Here is a 22,939-nt window from a genome sequence, read left to right as displayed (position 1 = left end):
ATGTACAAATGTTATCGGTGCTGCAAAATAAATATCAAAGCTGTACGTGATGCTTGTTGTTGCTTTGGCTGCTACAATTTTTAATGGATTGACGGCGGACACCGAATACACATTAGAGACCGGGCGGGCAGCTCCGGTGCCAACAGACCAAGTCATGCACACACATGAGCCGAGCCATGTTCACTTGGACATCACCGAAGTCGATGCCGCTCTACGTTTCTGATACCCTGATACCCCACTCCAATCTACACTCTAAATTCTCCACCTCTCCAGCTGCTTGCTTCTCGTTTTTCGTTTTTCGTTTTTCATTTATCGTTTGCATGCCAAATTTTCCAGCTACTGCAATTTCCTTCGCATGCATTTCAATAACTGGTCATCCGTCGTCTCCACCGGCCCCACACTGGCATCGCCACCATTATTTCTATCATCTCCATAGGCGTCATAGTCGTTGTCGAATGGTTTGTTAGGCACGTACGATACATGCATGCGCCATAAAGTATCTCTGGGATATCAGTTAGCCGGCGTTCTCGAGTGTCAATGGCGGTATAGTATGGATGCGTCTCGATGCTCGTTTGGTTGTTGTTGATATTGCATATATTTATTTTATTTTAAATGCATTTGTTGTTCGCGCTGACTGCTGCTGAGGTACGAGTATTTGCATTGATAAACGCCGTTGGGCCCGTGCTGGAAGCGTTCACGAGCAGGCTGAGTGAATCAGTAGTTGCGGTTCTTTGTTAGCTAATTGGCAGTGGAACGAAATCCAAATCATGCCTTTATCTTCCAACATGAGATATCATAGAAACTTTATACCTGATGGTGTTGCATAGCTTCGGGGAAGACGAAGGTGACTTCTTAGCTCGTTTTCAATTATCACCTCATAAGTTGTCCTCCACTGTCCCACACAATCCGAACAGTGGCTCCTCCTCTCCATTTTGTTATAGGCCTATACTTATATGTTTGCTTGACTCATAAATAGGAACGTTATCAGGTGACAACTGGTTGGCTTTGCGTTTCTCTGGGAGCAGCAACCGCAACACCAAAAGCAACATCACAACACCAACATAGCAACATCGTTGCCAGTCAAATGCATAAATAAATAAATAATTTGCAACAATTACCATAAGTTGCCGCCGTCCCGACTCCCGACTCCCGCCCCATAGTGCGGCCATATTGTGTTAAAGTGTTTGCCATTAAAATTATGACTAACTTGAGTCCGCTGTTAATGATGATGATGTCAGTGTCAGCCATGGCTGTGACTACCATTCAATAACTTAAGTTCCAGCCACGCTCTATACATGTACCATCAGTAAGAGTATGCCCCGCAGCATCTGCATCGACATCGGTGTTGGCATCGCCACCGACACCGACATCGACATCGTTAAGTGTGGGGCTTTATGGGATGCTGTGCGACTCGACTATTATTTGCAGGGAACACACTCGGCTTTAATTAGCACTGGCTTGACAATTAAATATTATTTTGGCCTGATCTCCCTCCGCCAGCAGCTGACTTGCTACCTTGTTGGGTATCTCTCGAAAAGTCTGGCTAAAGGAATTGTCAACCTGTTTTAATTACCTAAATACTAAAGTGTTGTCGAGGAAAAAGGCATGGTCGCTGAATATCGGTATTGAATTTTTGCTAGTGTTATAAGCTATTTTAGAATTTAAAGACTCTGTTGGCTGGGGCTTGATGTTATTTTTATTTGCTGCTCGATTTTTATCTCATCTCATTGGTTCTGCATCCATTGCTGTTGCTTGTTTCTGGTACTTAGCTGGTGCTTGATGCCTAGGCTTTATGGTCCACAACGATTGTGGACCAGTCTTCATCAAGGCACATAAATTAGGGATCGATGTAAATATTTCGAGCGGCTTTTTTAATTAATTAATTTTTATTCATTGTTCATTTAAAGTGAATAGCACTAGTAGCCTTCTTTGCCTACCAAATCAACAATTTATAAAAATGAGGGAAAATACGTTCCAATATCTTTAATATCGTTATAGATATGTGCGTTTATCCGCCGAATTTTCCGAATTCTGATTAGGACAGCTACGCAATTACTCACAGTGAGCGGGAAGGAGAGAAAGTGTAGCCTTTTAAAATACAAGTAGTAGCTTTACAGACATTCTTCTGTTTTTTGTTAAATGTATTATATGTTGTTCTTGATGGCTAGATGTCATCTAGTGCAAATCCGCTGGACATCATGGTTATATATCTTGGAACACACTTCAACTGGATAGAGCGTTCAAATTGAAGTACCCTGATAAAACTCTGCAAAGTGCAAGGAAATTCCGTGGCAATCCTTTGGACAAATCCCCAAGCCACCTTTTGCAGTAGTGTGCCTCAAAGAGTCCCGCGCCCACATTCCTCTTTACTGCTTGACATCCTACTTGGGCGTCGCGGGCCCTTCAATGCGCTCCAATTGAATTTTATGGCAGACGAAACTGACCTACTTAAGGCACTTGTCATGTGGCCTGCCAAAGCGGCTCTAGTTCTCTGGCAGCCGGGTAGTATTGGGGTCGATTTGAATCGGCGGGTCGCTGGGTTACACCGTTTTCTGAGCGCGACTTTCAATCGCATTATAAATTTAATGCGTTGACCTTTTTGCGCGCCCAGCGACCGCAATTTCAGCTTTTATGCTGCTGCACACCCCTTTAATAGAAGTCGGAGAAATCTCGGCACAGATACGCCACCGAAAGTCAAACGCGCTGCCATAAAATTTAACTAAAATGGCTATAAGTAGCTGGCCATAACTGCAAATGAATCCGAGCTACAAGTGGGCCAAGATGAATTTTTCGATCTATGTATCTTTTAATACACTTTAAATCGGGTGGGTGGTGATGGGCATGTGGAGATTCAGGCTGTTATCAAGGCCGCATTCTTCGCATCCAAAACGCAGGAGTATGCGGGGAGGGGGTTTTGCCTCAATGCGCCAATATCATGCGTTTGGTGCCCGGCGTTTCCTGCATTGTTTTGCCTTTGCCTTTCTTTAGAGGTCGCACGATTGGCTTTTTTGTTATTGTTGACATGGACTAGTCATGGATAAAAATTGTGCGACAAAAGCTCGTCGTCGTCGAAGAAAGAAACTTTGTAAAGAGTTCTTTTTATGGCATTGAATAAAACGTCTTCAACTAGAAGCAAAACATTGAAAATTGTTTTTCTTTGGCACACATACGAGTACACAACACGCAACAACCCGGGCATGTTCCCACCCACCACCTATCCGTGCCCCAACCCCTTGCCATACATGAGCTCAGTTATTTTTGTTAAATTTGTCTTGACTGTCATCTTTTCTTTCGGTCTCGGCCATGTGCACTTCAAAGGCAGCTTGGAACTTTTTTTGCTGACATTTCACAGCCAGCCACATCCCTGCCCCTCCTGTTGAGTCCCCTTGCCCCACATTGGCCATTGAAATAAAACTCGTACTTATGCTTGAGCGATTTTTGCTCGTGCAAATATTTTATTGACTATTATTTGGCCTTGGTGTCCTGTAGTGTCCTTCTGTGCACTGCTCTTCTTGTTGGCGTTGTTCTGTTTATTATTTTAGATTTTTATTCTGGGCCGTTGTTTGCTGCAAAATTTAAGCACATTTCGATGTACACAAGCATATCAAAGTAAAGAGTCCCGAGAAACAAGAAACAGTGTCATGGCATCGATATCATTGTAAAGAGGAATAAGCTCGCAAAAGGTATATATTTTTTGTGGAATTGCAGTTGGAAGTTATTTTCGTTTTTTACATTAGCATCGAATCTGATTGAATCACATAAAAGTATCAGGCCCCTCAAAGGGAGAACCAGCCATTGCATGCATCATAAATCATCATTAAAGTCATCTAAGAAGCAAATTAAATGCAGCTTAAATGGAATCAAAATGATAATAATTTTCAATAATGTAAGTGGTGAGAGATTTCTTCGGAACAGAGGGAGGGAGGATTGTATTGAGATTAAGTTAGAAACATCATTCGATTTCGAACACTTTTGCTGAACAATCTTTACCACAAAAAGTAATTCCTACCGCTAAAGCTCCTCTATCTTAGGACTCACACATACATTCAAACATGTTCATACATAAATGGGTACACCTTAACAATTATGTTCTTGTTTAAAACGTTTTTCTAAATATTACACTCATTCTCATGTACAAGACCATAGAAACGATTGCTCTGATAAACATTAGGTAAACATTTAATTTGTCTAGTATATGCATGTATGTCAGTTGCAATAAATAATTGCCTAAATAAATATTCTACTTTATAAGAATGCAGTAGTGCCTTGCTTTGCTTGATTAAAACAAGCTCAGAAGTTGTTCTTAAATGTGCGAACCATGGTCAGATATTTTATGTGTGGGTATGTGTGTGTGTGCTGCGCTTGATATAAATGAACGAGCTTGTTTTTAATTAAAATACCATCCACATATATTCCTTGCTGCTGGCCAATGCTGTTGTTAAAGCTGATGTACGAGTATTTATTTTTATTTGTTTGGTATTGTTTTCGTTTCATTTGCATCATAATTAGTGCGCCCTTTGAAATGAACGAGATTGTTTGGCCAACACAGTTCGAAATTTGCGTTAGAAATGTTGTCCTTGAGAGTGCAGCTGGGGGCGTTGGGCGTGATTTTGATAAATACTTCTTCATACTGCTCGTACTGAGTGAGCGCTGCTGGCTGAGCATTGGAAGCCACTCAATAACATTTAGAATTTAAAATGTTATTGCCTCGGGCCCCTGCCAGAGCAGCGGCACCCGCAGGAAATTTCATTTATCTGGTATCTAACAGATATTTTGATTTTCATTTTCGTGTCTGTTTTGATGTTTTTCAATTATGTTCATTGTTGTTCTTGCATGTTAGGGCGGTAACTGCTATTCCCTTTGCTGTTTTCCCAAGCGCGCTTTTCCAAGCAAATGTGCTGCAATTGTGTCTGGGCAGAAAGACGGCAGACAGACGGCTAGACAGACAGTCGGATAGACAGTTAGACAATAGATTTCATGGATGGTTACTTTTGTTTTGCAAGAACGTTGCCAGCTGCGATCCCGTCAAATGGTAATGGCAGCAATAACAACAGCAACAATACGAGCAACGACAGCAAGAGGAGTCTGCCCTGCTTTTTATGACATTGCAATAATCATCATCTGCCAGAAAAGCGTCCACTGCGTAAAAGTGCCGGTCAAAGGCGTCCAAAGTCTAATAAAATTAGCGCGAATGGCAGAAATGGCTTCAAAGCGTAATGTTTTCTAGTCGCCACCAATACACTCCTCCCTCTTCTCTTATTACACATTTACTTACTTAAGTATACACTTATGTGCACAAAAATCCGTATAGGTTGCCGTCTATGTCTCTGGAATGAGTAATTCAAATGTCAGATCTGATCATTTGCATCACAGATTTTGTTCTTTTTAGCGTAAAAATAATCAGAATTTGTTGTCATAGGAGCGCGTTTTGTTTTTTCTTGGAAGTCATTTGAAAAGTTGCTAACGGCCCAACATTTTTAAATCTAAACTAAATCTTACTATTTGAGACATCACAACATCGGATTAACTTTGTTAGCTTCCCACAAATTACAAGTAGAAAAAAAAATGGAGAGAGACCAATGCGACGCCTACTTACCATCCGAAGCGGAAAAGGTGCTTTGAAAACTTATTCAGCAAACATTGAAATTGTTTTTTGTATGAAATATTGGCGGTTTTGTTTGCATTTCCCGAAAAATAAAAGGCAGCCCTCGTACACATGCTTTGCGACTTTGATGATTTTTGCATTGGACTCGCGCTGTTGGAAGGCCAGACACAAGCGCACGACCCGATCGGACACTATGCATGATATGGAAATATATAATTTCGAGCTGCCATCGCCATGATAAATGAGTTGCGAATTGAAATGCGTGCTAAATGCTATAATTGCGGGAGTTCACGCGCATGTGCAAATCGTTTGAAATGCTCAAAATGAACGGCAATTTGGACAATTTAAGCTGGCTAATGTGTGAGCATAGCTAAAGTATGGGGAGTGAATGAAAATTAATCAAAATTATCAATCAAGATCTCTATGATTAGCAAAAAAGGCCACTTTTCGAAAACTTGACTGACTGCTTTTAGAGACAAGTCAAGTCAATGGGTAAACTGTTAACTGGTTTTCTCAAACGAGCCGTCATAATGCTCGAGTCCACTCGGGAACCTACTACACGTGTGCAGCCCACAACCCACAACGCACTTCCCACTCCCGCCGCCTTTGCAGCTGCAGCTTTCACAGCCCAATTCCCCTGGCGACCACAGAAACCGCAAGGTGCGTTTTGTGTTGCCCCTGCCACGGCAAAACAATCGGTGGAAATAAAGCAGCGAAAACAATTATTGTACAAACAATTCGATTGCAACATGCTGCAGCCCGCAACTATGGCTCGTCGTTATCGTTGCGTCGCGTCGCGTCGCGCCTCGTCGGCAGCACTTCATGCCACACGTTACTCAACTGACACTCAACTGCCAGTTCTGCTATGGAAGTGTGGTTGTGTGCAAAAATGTGAGTGCAATCATGCAAAAAAAAAAAATGGTGTTATGTGTGTGTTGGCAAATTTTAACCCAAATATTTTGTAGACATACAATATTTGTGCCAGCAGAGGGCGAGCGGCTGTATGTCCGCGGAAAACAATTGCGAAAACAAACTACAAACAGACGCAATTACAATAACAATAGCAAATGTCAGCAGGCAACAGCAGCAAATTTGATGTAATGGACTTTTGCTTTTAAAATGGTTTCGAGTATTTCCACAACAACAAATATTTTGTCCGACGAAACTGCAAACTGCAACTGACAAACCGGCCAGCAGCTACCACCACAACCACCACCACCACCACCATAACCCTGGCATTCTTTCTGCCAATGAATGCCACTAAGCCACAGTGGTCTGAAAGCAGTCGAAATTCGCTCATTTTTCTGAAGCCAAAATTGCTCTTTAACCCATTAACGCCATTCGCTTTCATAAATTCAAGCACAAAAACAAATTTAAAATAGTATTTTAAAGGTATTAAAATCTGTTTCGATCTTTAAAATAGGCCTTTTTGAAAAAAGTTATTTCATTTTGTAAATATTTCCTGTCACAAAATTGGCAAATTTATTTGAACATTTTTAAGAATTGAATATTCAATTAAATTTTTACCTGAACCGGCTCGATGTTTATCGTGTAAAAAAAACCAGATTTAACGGAAAACGATAATAAATATTACATTCAGAAATATGTATGTTTGAGTTTGAAAACTGGTTGATGGCGAAATAGCTATACTGTATTTATATACATATGTGACTAAAATTTATTGTCGACTAACCAAGCTGGCGGTGTAGAAAAAGAATACAACAAGAATATTTGCCCCGATTCACAGAAGTCAGAGACGTTGTTAAACGCAGAATGAAATAGCTTGTAAAGACTCAAAAAAAGGTTAATTATTAGAATGTTGTTTTTGCTTTTTTTAAATATTTTTTAATAGAAATATTCAGTGTTAGTTTTTGGCAATCTCACCACTGTGTATCTGAAACTAATTTGTAAGTCTATTTTTATGTGAGTTTTTACCCACTGTGAGCCACCGGTGTGTCCCGCGACCGTCCGCCTGCTGCCAGCTGTGCAAAAATGTTTCCATTTATGTGTCTATGCGTAGTAGTTTGTTAATGCCCTTTGATGGGCCGGTGCGATGAGGACGCAGCTGCAGCGCCCCCACCACCCCTCGTAAATTTGCCATTTAGTAGACAATTTTCACATGCATTTCTAATTCCATAAACATTAAAATGATAATTAAATGCATTCTTTTTTGGCTGCCCCATCGGACTGTACGGACTGTACGCGAGGAGCAACATTTTCGCCTGGTGCTGCAATCCTCCGCTCAGTGTGGCTGCTGCATTATTTATTTACATATTATGCAAATGCATTTAATTGCATGGCGCGTTTTAAGCACGGAACGCCCCTCCCTCCCCTAGTCGAGCACCAGGGCAGAGCAATGGCTGCCATACCGACGCTTTACTCAAACAATTTGCATATTTTAGCATGTAATGAAATTTGTAATAATTCTGCAATTAATTGCGTACGTGTCCCTGTTTGCGACGTACGTGAGTCCAGATCTGTGTGTTTTGCTTCCCATGGGCACTTCCACGAGCTAGGAATTGATTCTGCTCACTGTGTACTCGGACTCGACTACCTCACCTGTCCGTTTTTGAATTTGTGTTATGAAGTGCTTGCCTTCAAGGTGACAGATAAGCTTTAAAATTTGTAGACTCTCTACCCCAAAGTAAATAACACGCCGAACGAAGTCTATTCGATATGCTAAGCATACTAAATGTAGTATCTTCATGACGTGAGCCCACTATTCTAAGACTATGTACTTACATCTAATTGAAAGCTTTTTAGGAGAGAAAGCTATTAAGAAACTTAAAAAAATTTAAATCAATCATTAATGTTATGATTTTATGAAAAGCAGAAATGAAAATGAAACTTCACAATACCCTAACAACTTTTAGTGCAAATACATGAGATTTGTATGGACATATGTCTTACCTAACAGAGAAACATTGGGAGGAGGAGTTTTCCTCACGAGTGATCGTGTGAATATGCTTGCGTTTTAGGCCTATCGGCAAGTGGCGTATCAAAGCGAGCGGGGCTGTCAAAATTCCCTGACCAGTCGTTTCAATTCTGATATCTCCTTTTCCTGATTATAAATTAACGCGCTTGTATCGTGGCAAACGATTGATCTAAATTATATTTTCCCCATAAATCCGTAGACTTTTTATATTTTAATAATTTAGAGAAAGGAAATTGTGAAATTGCGGCTTCAAATACACAATTTTAATTTTAATGACAGTCATTAGCGGGGTGCGTAGTGAATAAGTGAATACAGTCGAATAAGTCTTCAAGAAAAGTGAAATAAATTGTATAACATATATAAATTTGTTGCCTTCTGTGAAAATTGGATCAGACCGTTGTAGTATGAATCATACAAGTATAATCTGATGGCCAGTAGAGAATCATATAATGGAGACGAGAGCTTAACAAGCTGGTATCTTTGTGCAGCCACACCTGCGAGACTCATACATTCTTTCCTACACATATAGTACTTGTACATATGTGTATGTTTGTATATATTTATGGGAACGATAGAGATACTAGTTACGTCAACAACAAACGCGTTCAAGCCTTTTAAGCACGCAACGCAATGAAACAGAAAACCAAAATCTGCACAAAACCGCAAAACAATAGTCGGAAAAATCTGTGTAGCGTATGTAAATATGTACATATGTATATGTATATAGTATGTATTATATATTTGTAGGAATATGTGTTTGTGTGTGCAATGTCAGTGTTTAACTGACCACGAGCTTTCTCATATACTTGTCGCTGTCGTTGTCGCCACTGAACCACAAAAATCACGTTATTTCAATTTTAATGCCAAACAAACGCAACTTTGCCTGTGGGTGTGTGTGTGTGTGTGTGTGTTTGTTTGCTGTTTGCGTATTGGGTTTCAAACGGGTCAGCTTTGTTGGCCATGCGATTGATTGCTAGTGGTTGTGGGTTGGGGGCATTCTTCAAATGCTTTTGAGCTGAGCTTTAGACTGGCTCGGACATCGTCGCAGCGACCTCAACATTTTGACGCCTACACGCCAAATTCGAAAATTTACGCCACGTAATGTCGCCAATTTATCACTAGGAGGCGTTAAGCCTATGTGCAACGAAAGTAAAGGGAAGTTGAGTGTGTGGGCAGGGGAATGGGCTGCATTTCACTTTTCACTCATCCGATTCTCTGCAAAAGCGCATGAGAGGCCGGCACCGCCGTTCCATCTTCGCCGACATCGGCCCATTATCGATGCACGCTAATGAAGAATTATGTTCATAATTTCAAAATTTATCGTCACAGGCCGCCGACTGACATTTCTCAACGCACTCCGAATGGTGTGTTCGCCAGAGAGATGAAGATGGAGGATGATGCTGGTTCGCGAAACACGAGGGCGAGGGCTGTCTAACACTTAAGTGTGTCAAAATGTTGTTTGTTGTGTTGAGTTTTTCTGTTTCTGTTGCTTTTTTTGTTGCCCCCCTTATGTGCGCCACCACAAATTGCTGTGGAATTTGTGAGTTGCATGACACATGCAGGCGGAGGGAGAGGCAGAGGCAGAGGAAACCCTCAGGCTGTGTCAGTTACAGACAGCTGGAAACTAAGGCAAGCGACACGTTTCAAATATTTATGATGCGACGACTACGCGCCGACGACCCTCAAGACAAGCAATCCATGTTGCAGTGGCACTGTCAGTTTGTTTTGGTTTCGATTCATTCAGCCTCGTACTGTTCTGTTGTGTTCGGTTCACAGTTCAAAAGTCATTTCAAGTTTCTGACTGCACCGAATTAAAGTGAAAGTTTCGGGCTTGATGTCGAATCGTGCGTGTGCGTGTGCGTATGAATGAGCATTGTCGAGCTATTAATTTTCACTTAGTTAAAAGTTCTATAAGCGTATAAAATATCAGCTCAGTCGACCTAACTCTAATATCTAGTGGCCGTCGCGTTTTCTCCTCTCGGATTGCCTCGTCTTAGTGCTTGCTGGCTCCAAGTTCATTACACTTCTTAAATGGAAACAGATGCCAAAACATTTCATTTCTTTGCAGGCGCAACTTTTTAAGAACATTTTTATGACAGGCCCACGACCCTCTCCCGGCGAAGAGGGCTTCTTGAGTGGATTAATTTGGAATTTTACATTTTTAGCTGCTTTTAATTTAGTGCTCAACTTCATCCACAGCTAGTTTTTAAGTGCTGCGAAGCATCAATTATGTGTCAGCATATTAAATATATTTGTTTGCTCTTCATTACAGATTATAACACACAAAGATTGTTTGGAATTGGTGTGGTGTGAACGCACATGTGTGGTGAAAGTTTCTGTAAGTACACTCAGAAAAATATAATACAAGTAAAATTTCACTTTAGTTGCGATATGGCTTGCTTTACATCTTATAATAGAGAGATCCTACAAGCAGTACGGACATGGTAGATCATGCCGTTGCAGAAATTATAAACTTCATGAGTAGGGGATGTCACATTCACTTACACACATCTAATACTTGTATGTCCTTGAGCCCCTTCAAAGAGTTTTAACAAAATGCAATGCCTCTTAAGAAACCATACAAGTATTCAAGCAATTTCCAGACTCGTTTCTTGGTATTCTGTTATGAGACATTACGAATTTTTGATACCCCTGGAGACTTGGATATTTGAAATATAATTTTCCGTCATCCTCTGGGACCTAGTACCTAAATTGTAATTTTTTAACACGGCCAGCATGTGCGCCAATCAATTGCAATATTTTATATTTTTATGAGGCTTCGCTTCTTAATCAAAGTAAGGAGGTGTTTCCTATTCATAAGTAATGCGCCCCTATGTGCCTGTTAGAGTAACAAAAAGTGGAAATAAAAAATGTGTGCCAGGCACTGTCTAGGGAAAACAATTCAAGCTCGTGCATTCGAAACATGTGAAAATTCACACTAGCTTGTGGTAAACAAAAACAACGACTGCCCAAGGCAGACGATGGCGGCGACGGCACTTCATTAAATAGACGCGGACTCGCTTTTTCAAACAGAAATCCAGGCTACCAGCCACACCCACCGCATTAGCAAAGGCAACAGAAACAAGAGAGAATATAACTGGCGCGAAAGTATGACAGCAAAATACCCTTCACCCCACATGCGTTGCCTTATTCTCTCAGGCGTGTCTCAGGATTATCCGATATGGATAGTTTTGAAAATAAAAGTTAGAATTACGCTTGAAATTATATTCTTGTAACTGTGGACAGTTTCGGCAAAACTCTGTAGCTGAGAAAGACGGAATTAAGAGCTATAATATATACTTGTCAGACTCTATGGGACCGAAAACGCTTGATATGTTACGAGCATTTACAAAAACTTAATGTACCCTTTTCACCCAGCGGCTGCAGGGTATAAAGTAGACGGAAATAAGAGAGAGTATTCACTTACAACTTATATACTCGTCATACTCTGTGAGGCCGAAAACGCTTCGAATGTTGCAAACATTTGCAATAACTCGATATACTCCTTCTACGCAGCGGCTATAGGGTATAACAACGACAACTCTCAACCGCCTGCTTTTTTCACACATGCGCGTCAACATAAAGTAAGTCGCGAAAAAACGCAAAAATTTAAGCAACAATTTTTTTTGTTTATGACGTACATTTTTTGTTTCGTTTCTGACGTTGACGCCGTCGACATGTGGCCATAAAGTTGTCGGTGAAAAAAAAAATGGGAAACAAGCGTAGCGCGATGCAAAAAAGCTGGAATGGAAAACTCTGCTTCGCATGGCGACAAAACTGAGAAAAGTAGAGACAAGAAGAACAATAGACCGAAGAAAACTTAATTCTTCAATTGACCGAAGTCATAAGAAAACTTGAGAAAAGCAAGATCGAATGTTACAGAAAACAAAATTCGTTGCTGAATTATACGAGGGCTGCCTTTCTATATTTCGAGAAAAAGAACCAAAACAAGGATATTTAATCGAAAATATATGTATTATCTCCTTTCATTCAGATCAATATTCTTTTGTATTCGCATGAACCACTTTTCAAAGCACTCAGAGAACCGCAAAAACAAGCTTTTTAACGTTTATTCGGCCTTCTTCTGAGTAATAAGCTCAATTAGACAGATGGATAATACGTATAAATATAATATAATAAAAACCTATTTTGTAGAAATCGCATTTCTGAAGAGGTACTTAAAGAGCCAGAGAGTGAATTAGACAGTTGCTTCTTCTTGAACTGCAGCGTAATTGCTGAAAAGCGCATTCCCAAACAATAGAATGATGTCGCATGACCTTCTCTTGTCCAAGAAGACAAATTTCTTTAGAGATTAGAATAAACCGGTCTTTAATCTCTGCGAGTTTAATTCCGCAGTTGTTAAATTCTCCACCAAGTATAGTATTGTCAGAGTATGGACTTGAGTTGAGGGGTTTCTAAAAGCTCCCAATACTCTAGTTATGGAGGAACCCCAAAGGCGTTTTCTACTTTGCAGCCACACTCAGTTGAGTCAATAAGCCGTGCCAACAATTTGTTTATTAAATAAATATTCGTTTAAATATTATATTTCAGAATGCGTAGCATGTGACTGCCATTCTGTCGAGCGAACAACAATAGTCTCTGCTACACAGCTTACTCAGGCGGGCATGCCGAGCCAGAATCATATTAACTTGGCCATTGTTTGGCTGTGTTTTGTGGCGCAGACACGGCCACATAAATAACAACAAATTAGCAGGCAAATATGCCAGTCGAAGCAAAGCAGGCCAAAACTAAAAAACACACATACTCGTACTCGTATTCGTACAATAGAAATCAAGAAAGCCACGCCAAACTCGTTTTCATATGAGCTCAATAGTGGAACACCTGCGACCTGCTGGTTGTGGTTGTTGCTGGCTCCGTTTCTATATTTTGATTCCAAGTACTAAATCACCTGTGCGGCAAATCTTATTTTTATCTAATTTGAATTTATGTGCAGTTCCAGTTGTGGAAAGATCTTTTGCGCGAGATCACAAACTAGTTGTCTCTAATGCGGCACACTCTGTGATTTATGCCGTCTTCAGATTCGTCGAAAGAGATACATATACTGCAATAGTATAATACATAAATAGTATACTTGTAGTCTAGTATAGAGATGAGGAGGCAGTTATTTATTGACGAAAATGTATATTTTTGATGTGAATTCTATGTAAATTGTGTCGTTGTCGCTGTGGAATCTTTTGATCAGCACGCAGCGATAAACTGGCTTAGTGGGTTCTCTCATCTCCAGTAGCCGAGATAACAGGTGCTGCGAGGGCACTCAAGCAGTAAAAACGCTGCGAACTAGATGGTTGAATGCGACCATGGAATTACACAAATATGATTTGAGAAGTTATTAGGTGGCGTAGCAAAATGCGAGCTATTTGCTCATTCTGCATGACGGCGGCTCCACACAAAGAACAAAGTACGCATACGAATAAGAGTACGAGTGTGTACCATACATACTTGTACAGCCTCAATTGGTAGTCATTCATTGATTTGGCAAAATCTCATCGATATAGCAGTAACAGGAACTCATAAAACTACATGCAGCATCCACACAATAATCAGCAATACCTCAAGTAATTGGAGCTCCAGCAGCGCCGAAGCTCAACAACAAAGCAAGCAGAGCAGCCGGAGAAGCTTATAAATCTCGAATAAGAAATAAATTCATCTTCATAAAACGAAAAACCGACAGCTACGTCCGTCGTCATCTTCATCGTCACTGACTGGCCAACGAAGAGGCTGGCAGACGGACAGACAGATAGTTGGGCAGCCTGGCCGGACAGCACCAGGTCCAGGCCAGAGAGATAGTTTACTTGCGATAATCACACCAATTCACCAGTCCCTGAGTCCCAGCCTCCCCAAGAAACATCATAAACACTTGAAAAACTGTTCAAATTTGATGTACCACTTACAAGTCGAGCGGCTGCCTCGGCCAGCCTTCGATTTCGACTTGTTTCTTGCCCCTGCCCCTGTCTCTGCCCCTGTCTCTGCCCCTGTCTCTTATATAGTAAGAGTATGCGGCGACTGACTGACTAACTGATTGACTGGATGACTGGATGACTAGCGCGGCTTGGATTTGCGGCGACTTCTTTGGCGAGCGCCGCTTCGCACTGCCCCAACCAATTACTTTTCTTTTTTCTACACTCGAAAATTACATGAAATGCCTTGTTGTTGTTGCTGTTGTTGTTGTTGTTGCTCTCCGATTTTTGATAGCAAGCTGTTGTTCAGCCGGCGGTTTCTGTTTTTATTTCCAAGGCGTGAACCTGTTGAAATTCGTGCCCAGCACCAAGCGAGCGTGCTTTCATAAGTTTGTGGTTTCTTTTGTGTGGTCAGCATCCGTTCTGACCTGGTCCCAGCCCAGGGCTAGGTACACACGCATGAGTGTGCCTGTGTGTGTGTGTGTGTGTGTGTGTGTGTGTGTATTCCCAACGCATTCTGATGGCCACAACAACAACATAATTATTTGTTTGTTCGAGTACGCATTGCAATACGAGTATGCTTAGAATCTGTCGATTTTGTTTAGACGCAATCTGGCAGGCAGCAGGTCGACCTTAATCTCATTGGAAAGTTATGAGTCTATCCGGGGGCCTTTAATTGGTAGCGGCGTGGCTGCTTTCTTTTCTGGTTTTGCTTTGGTTTCGTTGTTGGCTAATTGCCATATTAACCTATGGCTTCATGATAACGCCGCCTCTGACTGCTCGATTCCTTACCACTCGTACTGCTTATTTGCAAGTTGACTTGACGATCGACCTGACGGCAATGACTAGGCCAGTACAGTCCAGTGCAGGCCAGTCCAGGCAAGCCGCCAGGCCATATCAAGTCAGTGAAAGTAATTAGTTGTTATCGTTATTATTGTTGCAGCTGCCGGCGTTGCATTAGAGTGAAAGCTGTGCTTTTAATTGTATCTCGTTGGCACCGGCTGCTGTATAATCAATCAACGCGTGTCAGTATGCCAGTCGTATGAATGTGAATGCGTAATTGTCGACTAGCCGCTTGGAAACTGACAACTTCGATGTGTTGATTGCAGGGAAAGTGATGTTAGCGGTTGGGTAATGCCCTGTGACTGAGAAAGAGAGTCTCGGGCTGATTAGCAATAGTCGATACGGCCTGAATACTCTCTAAACATCTTAAATAGTGCTTATATTTCCCGCTTTCAACTTTTCAGAAAAGAACCGAATTATCTGTATGACAAAACATCACTCATCAAGAAGAACTAATAGTATTTTATTAATTGTAGTTTGCATTAGCCGTAGATTATCCTCCTCAGAAAGACACTTTTTCCTGTTCGTCTGTGGAACGAGTTACTTGTATAGCTTAAAAATAATTAGCAGTGAAAGGCATTTTATAATTAGTATTGAAGCACACTTTCGAGAGAACAACTAAATGAAAATGCAACATATATGTACAATAAAAAAAAGAAAAGATATATATATATATATATAAATTTATATATAAATAAAAATGTAAATCGTATCGATCTAAATATTTAGTGACTAGCGTACTAACTTAAAAGTAACCTAATATTTGTAACTCTAGGATAGAGATTACAAGTAAAATTACAAAATACATAATATTTGTAGTTTACTTTTTGTCGTTGAGGTATTCTTGTAAATTCGAATTGAAGAAAAGCAAATGTCCGTCCCTCAATATTCTGATGTGCTTTCCTTTAAATACCGTTTGACTGGGATCCCACGCCCCATGTACATACTATATATCCTTCGAGTGCAAGTTCCAGGTCAAGTTAAACGTCCTGAAAAACATTCCATCGTTGCATTCACAAAGTAATTGAGATTTGAGATCTCTCTCCTCGATATTATCAAGCATGGCCCCATACCACAGCAGCCGACACACATTGCAACCGATCTGGATCAGCATCCCGCAAACATCGAGCTGCGCTGATTGTCATAATTAAGGATGTTGTGTGTGGCATGCCAGCAGAAAGCAGAAAAGACACTCGAGGCATTCGCGAATCCAACAGATAACCGTAAGAACAAGTTTAAGAGCAGACGAGGCAAGGCTTCCGGTGCGCTGGTCCCAGATTCAAGATCAGCTGCCACACATAATTGCAGCTAAGCAGAAGTATGCGGCATGGAGCACGCTCAGCAGGCGCATGTGTCATCGTCATCGTCATCCTCATCCTCATCGGCCACTGCGAGCAAAAACTGTTGCTGGCAGGCGAGCAGACAAGCGAACAACGGTTGCTCCATTCCCTGCCAGCAACACTTAGCCGGCCTGTGTGTGTATGTATGTATGTATGTGTGTGTGTTTGAGTTGCACTTGTGTGTGTAGTGATCGCTTCAACACGACAATTACTGGACTGCTCGCTGTCCGGCCTGTTGCAATCTGTGGCAAGCCGCTCGCACTCGAGACAAATGTATATCATTCATCAAATTAAAAGTTCAACAGCGCTACAATGGGGGCCGTGAGCTAAATTGTAGCTGCCACGTACATAACCGCAAGGCAGCAGCAGCAGCAGCAACAACAACAACAACAGCAACAACAACAGCAGAAACAAGACAGCAACTGTTGCTGCTGCTCTATTTTATAAGCGGCCCAGGTTTCTGGCTGCCAATCAAGCTCTGGCTCGCCTTTCTCATCTTTCCCATCTTTCCCATCTTTTCCATCTTTCGACTTCATTCACTCAAACATCAACATCACCATGAACATCACTTGAAAGGCCAAACGCCTTGGATAGGCTCCCCCTAGCCACTTGTTGCTGCAACTTTAGTTCAGCCCGGCAATGTTTATTAAAAGGGCTTTTCAACTTGAATGACTTCTTCACTGGACCACTTTACTGCCGCTGCCTCTGCCTCTGCCTTTTCTCCTCGGCTTCCAATCGGCACTACTGCAATTTCATATTATTCCCCTTATACTACTATACTTACTATATAGTAGTACGAGTAGCAGGCCCCTTGCGCTGTTTTCTGTATTTTAATATAGCATTTATGAGCTTAGGCGGCTTAAGACTTTTTATTGGTTATTAGTTTGTGGCTGTTGCTGTTGCTGTTGCTCCAAAGGATTTTCATTTTCTGACTTGTTTTTTGGGGTTTTACGTAAACGCATAGTATGTGGGTGTGCCTGGAAGCCAACAAAAAGTTTGTTGCCTGCTGCTGGCTGAGAAATCAAAGCATTTAATGAGCTTAGCACGTGTTGGTCATCTGTTTTCAGTTAGTTCGTGTGCGTGTCTGGTTGTTTTATTTCATTTTCTAGCATCGACTGTTGCATGTGTGGGACTGTAATCTTTAATTGCTTGTTAAGGGGGTGTCTGTTTGTTGATATTTACGTATCTGTGTGTGTGTGGTGTTCAAACTACTATTTATGATAGAGAGACTGGAACAGTTGTCGGCTGGCAGAATTGATTAGCAAATATCGGCAACTATTATTATTATGTACCTGCTGAGAAATGTTGTACACCGTTTTTATACAAGTATGTGTCGAATTCCCTGCTTTTTGCCACCATAATACATATACCAAGCACATCATTGGCAATATAATGCACCTTTATTCAACAGAAAAAATTAGATTGCAAATATATGACAAATATGTGAATATTTCGACCTAAATAAATCTGCTCTCTCACTTTGAACTACTACTGCTAAAAGGTCGATGTTGTCTGCATTATCAGCTTCTTTCAGGTAATGACGTGCTACTAGTTCAACCAAAAACAAATCGGTTTTTAGTAAGAATATTAAACATCGATTAAATCGATGCTGAATCCAATATTTTTACAGCTCTACTATGAATACGTGTTCACCAAAAGTGATAAGATGCATATATATACATACACATACTACTTATTTATATGTATGTACATATGATGATATGTCTGTCTCTCTGAGCACCAAGAACTTGAAACTAGGGACTTTTGGGCTTGTCTTATCCAAAAACTGATCGGGGCAAAATTGACTCTTCTTAATATAATTTATTGTATGTATATAGTATAAGCCAACTTGGTATTTATGATTTATCATTATGATATGAAATATGTACTAGTATTTGCGACTGGTGCAGGAAATTATATTTTTGTTGACTGTATTGAAGAGAGACTTGTTACAGGGTATGCAAGAGTCGAGCTCTCGCTACTTCAACGTTCTGTTCGTTAATTATTTATGTTTCGGTTTGACTTAAATGTAGTTCTTGAAGATATTTTCAATCAAGCTTAACATATAATATACTTTGATAAATGCCAAATAGAAGAAGTCAGATTTGGATTGAAGAACGTTAATATTTGAATATTTTCATTCACCTTTCAGCACATTTTGTGCAGCTTTCCAGCAAACTTCTTTTGTAGTAATAATTCAGCGAAACTACTTTCGTAGTGAATTCTCTCCTTCATAAGCAAATTAAAGCCTTTAGTGTTTGCCCGCAGTCTGGCTTGTTCTGCATAGGGAAAGCTTAGAAAACTCAAATCCAAAACTAAGAGAAAATCTACAGATGCAAATAACGTGCGCTGCACAATAGTTCAATGCCGACGACCAAATACCACGAAATCCGTCGACAGAAGCGAGAAACGCAGGGGGATGGGAAACCAACTCGGAGCGGCGCGAAAAGAAGCCCAGAAAAGCCAACAACAGCAGTGAACACAATAACTAAGAACACAGCAATGGCAACAACAACAAACGCTATACGGTTGTGCGAGTGTATACAATTTCCCGATAGCGCGATGCTGGTGAGGAAGTGGGGATTGGTGGGGACATGAAGTGTACTGGGGCAGGCAGAAAAGCACAAACAGAAACAGAAATATTTCCGTAGTGCTTACGGCTTTTGGTCTGACACTACCCATAAGTTATTATGCTTGAGGGACTGGCCGACTTGAAGGCAAGGGGCATACGAGCATCAGGATATAGCTTCGTTTTCTAGTCAATTGCCCGCCTCCTTCGCTGTCACCGACACTCCAGCCTGGCCCAGTTTATTTGTATTAGTAGTTTCGTATTTTTTTTTTTTTTTTTGCTTTGTCTATTTGCCTACCCCTGCTGCCGTGTTGGTAAATAATGGTTAGTTTTTGATTTCAAACAATAATTCAATGGTGCGGCCAACTCGGTAGGCAGAGCACCCCAGCATCGAGTTGGTTTGATTGCGTTTCAAGCTGTTGAGCGCCACTTCAGGCTGCCATTTTTGGGTGGCCCGCGTTCGAAGCGACTCAGCTCCATCTTCAGACTAACCTTGTTGTTGACCAATTGTAATTGTCGAAGTTGTGGCGCGCACGCGTTGCTCTCGGCCATATAAAGTAAGACGAGTGCCAGGCAGCTGGGAAGACGGAGAGTCATGCCAAGATGTTGTCGGCCCCCACTGGGTTGTCAAACGTAGCTGTTAGATACAATTACAGTTAGCCACGAACACACATAGCCACACTTTCAGCGTCGTTGCTTCATGTTGGGATGCTGGTCGGCACATCTTACTGGCTTTTGATGTTTTGGGCTCGTTGTTTGCCCCACGGCTTGGCTTTCCATGGCATGGCATGGCATGGCATGGCATGGCATGGAGTGGAATCGGAGGCAGAAGCGACATCTGCATCTGGGCAGCGGAGCTCAGTCATGTGCGGTATATTATCTGATGGAAACAGCGGACAACTGGACAACTGATAGCAACTTTGCTTTTGCGCCTCAAGTGCAAACCCTTTGCTTTGATTTGCTTATCTCGTTGGTCCTAGGGAATCGATTTGTGCTTGAGCGTACCTCTTGGAAAATACTTGACTTCATGGCATTTTTAAACATTTTTCTTCGACTGCGTGTGTATTCAATAATTATATGAATCAGCAGGTGGTCAGGGTCAGTATTTGTAGCAAATTGCAAAGCTGCCTGGCTTTGGAAGATGCGTGTGCCATGATTCATCAGACACTTCCACAGGAAGCGCCCGAACAAGTTTCAAAATACCTATGATTAAAGGCTTGAGTTGACAAATTCTGGACCTTAACCGGAATATGAAGACATTGGCGTTTGCACATGTATAGGTGGGCGCATTTTCACTTTCAAAGTCTGTTTCTTCCGACTGCCATTTCTTGCTTTAGTGTGCACTCGCACCATCTTATTTCCACTTATTTCCCAAACCATGCTAGTGTACACTACCGTGCATAAGAGAGTACCCAAATGGTCCATTTTGTCTTATCTGCCAGACCCATAGCTCACACACTTACACGTATATACAAAGCGAATTGCCCTCTTCCGCCCTAAATGGCCTTTCACATATTCTTGTTTGCATACAGCACACAAATCGATCTAAGCTATACTATATTGCTGCCTCATTTCCAGCTTGAGCCAACTTTGTTCAACTTGACTCAGCTCGGCTCAACTCGATTTGAGTCTTGGCTATTTATTTATTTATCGCAATTCTCCATCCATTTCCTTTGGTCATTTAATTTCTTTGCGACCTTTTTCGCTTAGGCCTTAGCTTTATGCTTCCGACTCCCGACTCCCGTCTCCCGACTCCAGTCAAAGACCACACACACTGTGCGAAGGCTCTGCCCAGAACCATAGCTCATAGCTCGGAGGGTCGAGGGTTTTCGCTGCCGACAACAACAACTATTAGCCGAACACTTTTTGCCGGCCATTATGCGCGACCATTATGCCTGTTTACTTTGATAATGTTCACGTACATGAACGGAGCCCAAGCCCTGCTTTGTCCTTTCGTCTCCGCCCGTCTCCACCCGTCTCCGCCCGTCCCCGACCATCGTCGTCTTCATCGCCTTCGTCGTCATTGCTTCTCCAACTGTTGTTTGTGGCTCCATTGCTGTTGTTGTTGGTGCTGTTGTCATCTTACGCTCAACTGCCCTTTTGTCATTTCAGCTTTATTTATTTTTCAAAAAAAAAAGAAGAAATCATTTGCCACCCCACATACTGCTCCCACTTCCTATCCAGTCCTTTGGCTCAATCGTGAGTCGCTTGTATTTAACTTTTAGGCGTATAGCTGAAGCAGCAGCAGCAGCAAAGTAAATAATTTATTTATGGGTTTGTTTGTTTGCCTCTTGAAGCGTCCGCATTGCACATCGTCTCCCGACACAGCTCTGAGGCTCTATTTTCCTTGAGCTTCGGCTAAGGTGCCGCGGTGTATAGACGAGTAAATAGGGGCTAAGGCCTTGCCTGGCTTATGCAGAGCAGTGTCGAGTTTAATCTGAAGCTGCTGTTTTAGACGCTTTATAAATAAAAAATCAATTGATTTTGTGCAAGTTGTCAGCAGGCATAAGTTAAATGCCTGCTATACTGTTGGTATATAACTCTGCGAGTAAATATTGCAAAATTAATTTGAAATGCGAGCGGATCTTTTAAGAACCGTGACATAAATATTTTCCAGTTGCTATTGAGATCCGCTCGGAGAAGAAAATCACAAATAAATAAAATTAAAAATCTCATTACATTCGGTTTGTGTTTAAAGTGTCTGTTCTGTTTTTATTTGTTTATCATACATTCTGCTTAATACGAATTAATCTTGCTTTTCGCCGATTTTCAATACCAAAATACGACAAATCCAGCCTTGGTTCCATATATACGTGTATATAATTGCGCAATTTCCACCTTTATTTATTAGAGCATGATTGAAAAAAATCATAACGTGAGGAAAAACTATTTGAGACTAAATCATTTCAAATATTGAAAATACAATTCTTAAATAACTGACTGACTGATTCAGTATTGTTTCTCTTTCTGCACAAATTGATATCAGAAATCAATATCAGTTGCACTCTGGCCTTTGACTCTAAATCCTTTGGCATTTCCAGGGGATTTTTATGACCCAAGTTACGTAAATACTTGTACGTAAATAGTCTTACATATATCTCTCGATAAACATATTCAATTTTCAATAATTTTGATCCATAACAAGAGATACACAAACTTTCCCTTTTTACCGGATACTGAAGTCATTTATATGGGATTGACATATCAGTTGGGATCATCTGTATCCTCGGTATGTGAGCTAGTTGACCAGCTGCTGGGCCAGTGGTCGCTACAATTAAATTCTCCTTCAATTCCTTAATAAGCAGCTCGAAGGCCTTCAATTGGTCAACATCATGATTGGAATTCCGATTTTTAACTTCAGTTCATGTGGCGGCAGTCCAGACGAGTTTACGGAATTTCAAAATTCCTGTGGATATTGGACTATGTCTTCGATATTAGTGACGGTGTCTATCTATTTGTAATTTTTTATTTGGTCAGGGACTTTTGAATAATATTGCCTTAATATTTAATGTGACGTAATGTACTTAAGAGCATCCTGATGAGGAATATAATAATTTAGGCAACTTTTTTGCAACTTGAGTTACATTATTGGAGTTTCAGTATGGATCCCTTTTTTTGCAAATATACATGTCCTTTCCAACAGTGAAATAATTATTTAAGTCGGGCCAGTAGTTTCGGAGCCTATTCAGTCCAATCAAACAATCAAATCTTTCCTCTTAATAATATTAG

General features: G+C 41.1%; 1 protein-coding gene across 1 annotated transcript in view; it reads left to right on the top strand.

Annotated features, from left to right (window-relative positions):
- Positions 1–22,939, top strand: part of LOC115624040 (protein slit) — a 54,416-nt gene that overhangs the window by 13,673 nt on the left and 17,804 nt on the right. Inside the window, exon 3 of the mRNA XM_030518621.1 lies at positions 10,813–10,878. The gene's annotated coding sequence lies outside the window, so the exon portion shown is untranslated. The remainder of the gene's footprint in view (positions 1–10,812; positions 10,879–22,939) is intronic.

The sequence above is a fragment of the Scaptodrosophila lebanonensis genome, unplaced genomic scaffold, assembly GCF_003285725.1.
Source record: "Scaptodrosophila lebanonensis strain 11010-0011.00,11010-0021.00 unplaced genomic scaffold, SlebRS2 tig00000001-arrow-pilon, whole genome shotgun sequence".
NCBI classification, from domain to species: domain Eukaryota; kingdom Metazoa; phylum Arthropoda; class Insecta; order Diptera; family Drosophilidae; genus Scaptodrosophila; species Scaptodrosophila lebanonensis.
The sequence above is the reverse complement of the archived record's forward strand: the minus strand, read 5'-3'. Positions and strand labels throughout refer to the sequence as shown.